Source organism: Chrysochloris asiatica, unplaced genomic scaffold (genome assembly GCF_000296735.1).
Source record: "Chrysochloris asiatica unplaced genomic scaffold, ChrAsi1.0 scaffold00084, whole genome shotgun sequence".
NCBI classification, from domain to species: domain Eukaryota; kingdom Metazoa; phylum Chordata; class Mammalia; order Afrosoricida; family Chrysochloridae; genus Chrysochloris; species Chrysochloris asiatica.
This window is the reverse complement of record NW_006408602.1, coordinates 4,593,766-4,602,498: the sequence shown is the minus strand read 5'-3', so window position 1 is coordinate 4,602,498 and position 8,733 is coordinate 4,593,766. Positions and strand designations below refer to the sequence as shown.

Below are 8,733 nucleotides of genomic sequence, written 5' to 3'. Positions count from 1 at the left end.
AATGCAATACATTGCTTTATTTCTTTACTGCTGCTTGCATGAGTGTTGATGGTTGATCAGAGCAAAATGAAGTCTTTGACAGCTTCAGTCTTTTCTCCATTTATACGAATGTTGTTTATTCATCCAGTGGTGAGGATTTTTTTTTTTTTCTTTACACTGATGCAACCCATATTAAAGGCTGTAGCTTTGATCTTCATCAGTAAGTATTTTAAGTCTTCTTCGCTTTCAGCAAGCAAGGTTGTATCATCTGCACATCGCAGATTGTTACTGAGTCTTCCTCCAATCCTGATGCCACCTTTTACTTCATATAACCCAGATCTCAGATTATTTGTTCAGCATACAGATTGAATTGTTGTTGTTGTTGTTAAGTGCCTTCGAGTCGGTTCCGACCCATAGCGACCCTGTACAGGGTTTCTGAGGGTGTAAATCCTTTCGGGAGTAGAAAGCCTCATCTTTCTCCCTCGGAGTGACTGGTAGTTTCGAACTGCTGACCTTAAGGTTCGCAGGATAAGTATGGTGAAAAAATAACCCTGGAGCACACCTTTCTTATTTTAAAATAATTTGGTGTCTCCTTGTTCTATTGAAACAACTGCCTCTTGGTCTATATACAGGTTCCTCATGAGCACAACTAAGTGTTCTGTTATACTCATTCTTTGCAATGTTGTCCATATCTTGTCATGAGCACACAATCTAAAGCCTTTGTGTAGACAATAAAGCACAGGTAAACAGCTTTCTGGTATTCCCTGCTTTCAGCCAAGAGCTGTCTTATATCAGCATCTCTATGTGGAAAGCAGGTTTCAGAGTTTCTTCTGACATCCACTTTGATCTTTTCCTTCTTTCTTGTTTTTTTAATGACCTTTTGCTTTCTTCCTGTATGATGTTCTTGATGTCATCCCACAACTTTTCTAGCCTTCGGTCTTTAGTGTCTAATGCATCAAATCTGTTCTTCAGATGATCTCTAAATTCAGACAGGATATGTTCAAGGTCATGTTTTGGCTTTCTTGGACTTGTTTTAATTTTCTTCAGATTCAGCCTGAATTTGCTTATGATCAATTGATGATTTGTTCCACTGTCTGCCCCTGGCCTTGTTTTTATTGATGATATGGAGCCTTTTCACTGTCTCTTGCCACAGATGTAGTCAATTTTATTTCTGTGTATTTTATCTGGTGAGGTCCATATGTATAGTCATTGTTTATGTTGTTTTAAAAAAGGTACTTGCAATGAAAAAGTCATCATTCATGCAAAATTCTATCCTGCAGAGAGAGAGCAGCTGAGGACTCTAGACTCATGGAAAGAGAAAGGCTGTGTGCTGGCAGCCAGGAGGCAGGCTTGCAGAATGTGCCCTTTGGTTGTTTAAATTATTATATATTCCTGAGTGGTTTTGTGTACCTCTGCCTCCACCCCCCACAAAACAAAAACAAAACAAAAAACCACAGAGCGAATAGAAGCAAATACTATTGAATGATGATACATGCAAGGAATTACAATCATAGCAATGAAATGATAAGTGTAAAACTGATATTCTCCCATGTAAACTATCACTTGATTCAAAATAAAAACTTTTTTTTTTACAGCTGAGAAGCTAATTTTTGTGTATATGAGAGATTGCAACTTTGTATGTATTAGATATTAATCTCTACAAGAGATGGTTAAAATAGCTACAAAATAAATCTTCAATGTTTAAAAAATAATAGAAAAAAATTCTATCATGCAATCTACAACATCGTTTCCATCACCAAAGCCATGTTTTCCAACTACTAATCCTTCCTCTTTGTTTCCAACCTTTGTATTACAACTGTCAGTAGCTACCAATACATCTTCATTGCATGTTTTTTCAATTTCAGACTGAAGAATTTGGTAGAATTCTTCAATTTCATTACCACTGGTTTTAGTGGTTGGTGTGTTTATTTGAATAATAGTTGTATTAGCTGGTCTTCCTTGTGTGGCTTGAATCCTACAGTGTTACACCAGAAGTCCAAAACATACAGCACCTGATATTCCCAGACAGCCTCCCATCCAAGTACTAAGTAGGCCCAACTCTGTTTAGCTTCCAAGATCAGGGCATTCAGGGTGGTATGGTCATAGACAATGTGACTTTGGTCTTCCTTGTAGGCATAGGGGTGTTATCTTATCACAGACCATGTTGTAGTTTAAGACAGATCTTGATATGTTTTTTATGATGTTGATATGTTTTTTAGTGATGATTAATGTTGATATGTTTTTTAATGATGATTACAATACCATCCTTTTCAATTTGTCATTCCTGGGATAGTAAACCGTGTGATTCTCAGATTCAAAATGGCAATCCATTTCAGGCCATTAGTATCTAAGATATCAATGTTTATGAGTTTCATTTCATTTTTGACAATTTTCCCAGATTTATACTTCATACATTCTATGCTTTGATTATTAATGGATAGTTACAGCTATTTTTCTTCATTTTGAGTTGTGCCCCATCAGTTAATGAAGGTCCCTAGGGCTTTACTCCATTCCTGTCATCATAGTCAACTCTACTTTGAAGAGGCAGCTCTTCCCTAGGCACATTTTTAGTGTCTTCCAACCTGAGGGATTCATCTTTGGCACTGTATCTGATAATTTTCTGGTGCTCTTCATCATGTTTCAACATTCTGGTGCTGATAGTGTTGTACTACTATTCATAAGGTTTTCAGTGACTAAATATTCATGTCTCCTTTTCCTAGTCTGGAAATGCCTCTGAAACCTGTCCACCTTGGCTGACCCTTCTGGTATTTAAAATACCTGTGGAATAGCTTCCAGAATCACAGCAAAATGAAATCCACCACATCAACACAAACTGACAGACAAGAGGAGGAAATAGTATGCGGTACTAGTTTCATGTTTAAAATTACAGCAAATTCATCTGTATAGATGTGAAAGTACAGAGTATAAACACATGAATTGAAATCAGTTACTGAGAATGCTCTAAAAGCAAGACCATTGTTATACCTAATATGAATATGCAATTATGTAATGAATGCCTACTATGCTAGGTGTCAGCTTCAATTCCCTGTTCTCTCATAGGGACTTATAGCCTGAAGTTTACCTTAGAGATCCTCAGGCTCAAAGTGACCATCTTTCTCACTTCAACATCTCAGAAATTAAGCTAGGCAGTAAATGATGAAATGATTAGATTCCAAGAAAAAGGTGTATATATTGCATAAAGACAACCAAAAAAAGTTTGGAAAGTTGATTCAATTTTCCATAGCAAAAACATCCACATTTCCCCACTGATGGTCACAGGTCTTATTCTCCTATAGTTTGAAGAGCGATCACCCTCATTAGCAAGCCTGACAAAAATCTCTTTGAGATGTGCCATTTCCTCTTCGTATCTGCAGAATTAATTTAGTTCACTTTATTGGGTGCCTGCTCTGTGCAAAGCTCTGTGTTGTCTGAACAGTTGTAAATGTACGCATGCAAATAGGCACTGAATTTAAAATGGTGCCAGTTTTTTTCTGGAACAAGGCTGCTGCCTGAAGCAGTTTTAAAAACTGAATGTGTCTGGTTCCTTTCTACCCCATTGTGGTATATACCCTCTGTGGACATTTAGGTTTGCTTTGATTTGTAATGCCTTGCTTGGAGCATCTGCCTTTGTTTATAGGCACCCTCTTTTCATACTCCTGTAAAGATTTACACCCTCGGAAACCCTGTACAGGGTCGCTATGGGTCGGAACCAACTCGACGGCACTTAAGAACAACAACAACATTAATTATCTAGGATCAGGGCAATGGACATCCGTAAGCAGCATGCATCTGTTCATATATAGCACCTTAACTGAAACGGAAATCTGTTTTGTAATAAAAATTACTTTTCTGGTGTTTACTCACATATTTAGCCTGAACACCAATTCCAGCAATTAGACTGAAACCCTGGTATGATTGATTTAGGGAGAATGATGCTAGCTGCTTAGATCAGCACGTTCTATAGACCTTCCATGAAATGATTTTTCTGCAAACTGCCATCACTTTATGGTAGGTGAAAGCAGTGTTCACAGAAGCCCTCTCCCTACTTCCAGTGTTGGATAATTCATGGTAATGAGGACCAGGCAGTCAGACCAGTAATTCCCCGTGGAGAAATAAATCCTGATGGCCTAGGAATCATGGCAGCCGTTGGTCAGTCTACTCAGAGACCAGTTAGGCATTTGTCAATTGTACATTTTGCTTTTTTTTTCCAAGGTAGGGGGTATGAGCTTAGAGCAGTAGCCAGCCCCATTGATCCTGGATAATGTCAAAGCTCCAACAAGTGGCCCAAGAAACTCCTGGAACTCCAGCGTCTAGGCAGTACAGCCCATCTGTACTGCACCCTGGCCTCTGGCAGCCTTCTGCTCTGTGGACAGCCTCTCTTGCATCTCCTTCCTGTAGCTTTTCTCTTGGAGTAAAGAAACCTACTGAGGATGGAGCCTTTACTAGCATGGAGGGACTGTTGGCTGGGGCCGAAAATCTGCTGTGTAAGGTAGAAGTTTGGAGGGGCAGGACCATCGCAAGCAGTGGGAGACAGGCAAGCAGTCTCAAAGGGGAAAGGCTAAATCTTAGCAAGGTAAGACTGCTGAGGAGGTTCAAATGGGGAGGTGTGTAGAAAGCACTTTCTCTTCACTTAATCTTATATCTTATTTTATGTTGTTGTTAAATGCCGTGGGATCAGTTCTGACTCATAGTGATTCTGTATAGTGTTTCTGAGGCTTTTAAATTATTGCAGGAGCAGAAAGCCTCATTTTTCTCCATGGAGCAGGTGTTGGGCTTGAACACCAACCTCGTGGTTTGTAGTCTAGTGTTATCCTATGGAGCCACTGCACTCCTTTCTTATTTTATTTTTGTTGTTGTTGTTGTTAAGTGCCTTCAAGTTGGTTACAACCCATAGCAACCCTGCATAGGGTTTCTGAGGAACAGCTGGTGCGCTTGAACCACGGACCGACCTTTCAGTTCAAACGACTTTGCAGTGTAGCACATTAACCCACAGCACCACAATACTGTATATATATAAAAAATACATATTGTCTAGTACATGAAGCTAGCACATTTAGTAAGGATTCTTACTTTGGTTTTCTTTTAAAAAGCTATTAAGAAGAGATTATATCCCAGTGGAGTGAGGGGGTTTGGATATATATGTTGGAATAAGTATGTAAAACTTTTCAATAGAGCCAGTAAAGTGGCTGAATCTAAGAGTGAATAACTTGCCAAGAGGTGGTCTTATATTTCAGATAAAAATTGAAGAAAGCCTTTTTTTCAAGTGAAACCTGATGTAAAAGATTGCCTTATTATAGTAAATGAGCAATAGGGTTTTGGGTCATTTGTAATCAATTACCCTGACTCAGAGTGACCAGGAGGACAGAATAGGGTTTTTAAGGCTGAAGACTTTAAAAAGCAGATTGCCACATCTTTCTTCAACAGAGCCTTTCAGTTAACAGCTGAGCATTTTCACTGCTGCATCACTAGGACCTCCCAATGAATTGACAGTGTCCATTAAATTTTCACAGGCATGTTTTACATTTATTATTTGATCCTAAGATGCTCCTTGTGAGCATCATTGATAAAATCAGATAAGTGTTGCTCTTGTTTCATACATGGGAACTCTGAACATCAGAGAGGTAGCATGGTCACACAGCTAAGCAGAGTGAAGAGGAGAGACAATGCCATGTGGTGGAAAGTGCTCTGCTTTAAGAATCAGGAGATCTGTTTTCCTAATTCAAAGGAACTAGTTAATCTTACAACAGTATGCAACCAAATTATTTAACTGCTCAAGAATGGTTCACTCATAAAGTGGGTCCAGTTGACAGGCTTACTTGTGCTCCTTACCCTAATTGCCTTTTAGATTCCCCACTTACACTTCCTGTTGTTGTTGTTAGGTGCCATAGAGACAGTACCAACTAATAGCAACTTTATGCACAACAGAACAAAACACTGCCCGGTCCTGGGCCAACCTCACAATTGTTATCACACTTGAGCCCATTGATGCTGCCACTTGGCCAATCCATCTCGTTGGGGGTCTTCCTCTTTTTCTCTGACCCTCCACCTTACCAAACATGATATCCTTCTCCAGCACCTGGTCCTACATGACAATATATTCAAAGTATGAGAGACGAAGTTTGGCCATCCTGGCTTCCAAGGAGCACTCTGATTGTACTTCTTCCAACACAGAAGTGTTTGTTCTTTTGGCAGCCCATAGTACTTTAAATATTCTCCTCCAACACCATAACTCAAAGCATCAATTCTTCTATGGTCTTCTACCTCCTAGAGATTTAAAAAAAAACCAAAAAAATCAAACCCTAGACCCCACCCCAGATCAATTAAATCGAATCCTTATATATGGGGGACCTAAATCATAGCTGTTTGTTTGCTGGTTATTTTCACCAGGTGATTCTATCCTACAGCCAACTTCAGGGGTCCTGAATTGGATGATTTACAAGGCACCTTCCAGTTTTAACATTCTATATCAACTTATTTCCGCAGCCTACCTATTCTGAGCCAAACGTTTTGACACCCATTTGCTCCTCATCGTTTCATCTCCCTAAAGGAACTCTAGTTGCAAGTGGTTAAAGCAGTTTCACTGCTAACTGAAAGGCTGGCACTTTGAACTCACCAGCATACTCTGTAGGAGAAAATGTGGCAATCTGCCTCTGTAAAGAAGAGAGGCTTAGAAACCCTTTCAGTCAGGTCTACTCTAACCAGCACAGATGCTACGAGTCAGAATCAACTCGATGGCAACAGGCTGTATTTTCAAGTTAGGCCATAAGTTGCTATGAGTCCTGGTGTGGCACAGTAGCATAATTGCTGCACTACTTTACAGAAAGGTTGGTGGTTCAAACCCACCAGCTGCTCCTTGGAAATCTTATACAAGGAGCTATGAATCAGAACTGACTCAGCAGCACTTAACAACAACATAATTTGCTAGTCAGAAGGTAACTTTATTGTTCCATTTGCTTTACATAAGAGTAATGGAAGAGAAACAGCTGTAAACATCCATTGAAAATTAGAACGTGGAATGTACAAAGTATGAATCCGGGAAAATGGAAGTTTTAAAAAATGAAATGGAACACATAAACATCGATATCTTAGGCATTAGTGAGCTGAAATTGACAGGTATTGGCCATTTTGAATCTAAGGACCACATGGTTTACTATGCTATGAATGACAAATTGAAGAGGAATGGTGCTGCATTCATTGTCAAAAAGGACATATTCAGATCAGTCCTGAGGTACAACGCTGTCTGTGATAGGATAATATCCATTCACCTATAGGGAAGCCTAGTTAATACCACTATTATTCAAATTTATGCACCAACCACTCAAGCCAGTGAAGATGAAATTCTACCAATTTCTTCAATCTGAAATAGATCAAACATTCAATCAAGATGTATTGATCATTACGGGTGATTGGAATGCAAAGGTTGGGAGCAAAGAGGAAGGATCAGTAGTTGGAAAATATGGACTTGGTGATAGAAATGATGCTGGAGATCACAGGATAGAATTCTGCAAAATCAATGATTTGTTCATTTCAAATACCTTCTTTAGACAGCATAAGAGATGACTATACACATGGGTGTCACCAGATGTAATACATAGAAATCAAGTTGACTACATCTGTGGAAAGAGACAATGGAAAAGCTCCATATCCTCAATGAAAACAAGGCCAGGGGCAGACTGTGGAACAGACTATCAATTACTCATATGCAAATTCAAACTTAAGCTGAAGGAAATGAAAACAAGTCCACAAGAGCCAAAATATGACGTTGAATATATCCCACCTGAATTTAAAGATCATCTGAAGAACAGATTTGATACATTAAACACTACAGACCGAAGACCAGAAGAGTTGTGCAATGACATCAAGAACATCATACATGAAGAAAGCAAAAAATCATTAAGAAGACAAGAAAGAAGGAAAAGATCAAAATGGATGTCAGAAGAGACACTGAAACTTAATCTCCAGTGTAGAAATGCTAAAACAAATGGAAGACATGAGGAGGTACAAGAAAATTTCAAAGATCTGCTCAAGAAGATAAAGCCTAATATTACAACAAAATGTGCAAAGATCTGGACTCAGAAAACCAAAAAGGAAGAAAACGCTCAGCATTTCTCAAGCTGGGGGACCTGAAGAAAAAAGTTAAGCCTCAAGTTTTGTTATTGAAGGATTCTCAAGGAAAATGATTGAATGACACAGAAAGCATCAAAAGAAGATGGAAGGAATAAACAGAGTCACTGTATCAAAAGGGAATGGTTAACGTTCAACTGTTTCAAGAGGTAGCATTTGATCAAGAGCCAATGATACTGAAAGAGGAAGTCTAAGGTACATTGAAGGAATTGGCAAAGAACAAACAACCAGGAATTGATGGAATAAAAATTGAAATCTTTTAAGAAAGTGATGCAGCACAGGAGGCACTCACTCATCTATGCCAAGAAATTTGGAAGACCACTATCTGGCCCACTGATTGGAAGAGATCCGTATTCGTGCCCATTCCAAAGAGAAGTGAACCAATGGAACGCGGAAATCATCGGACAATCTCTTTCATATCCCATGAGAGTAAAGTTTTACTAAAGGTAATACAGAAACAGCTGCAAGCATACATTGACAGAGAATTTCCAGAGGTTCAAGCTGGATTTAGAAGAGACCATGGAATGAGGGCTATCATTGCTGATGTCCGATGGATCTTGGCTGAAAGCAGAGAATATCAGAAAGATGTTTACCTGTGCTTTATTGACTACGCAAAGGCTTTCGATTGTG

The 8,733-nt window shown here is 39.0% G+C and overlaps 1 pseudogene; it reads left to right on the top strand.

Moving 5' to 3' along the window:
* The first annotated feature begins 4,240 nt into the window (after window positions 1-4,240).
* LOC102840848 overlaps window positions 4,241-8,733 on the top strand; it is a 178,082-nt pseudogene continuing 173,589 nt past the window's right edge.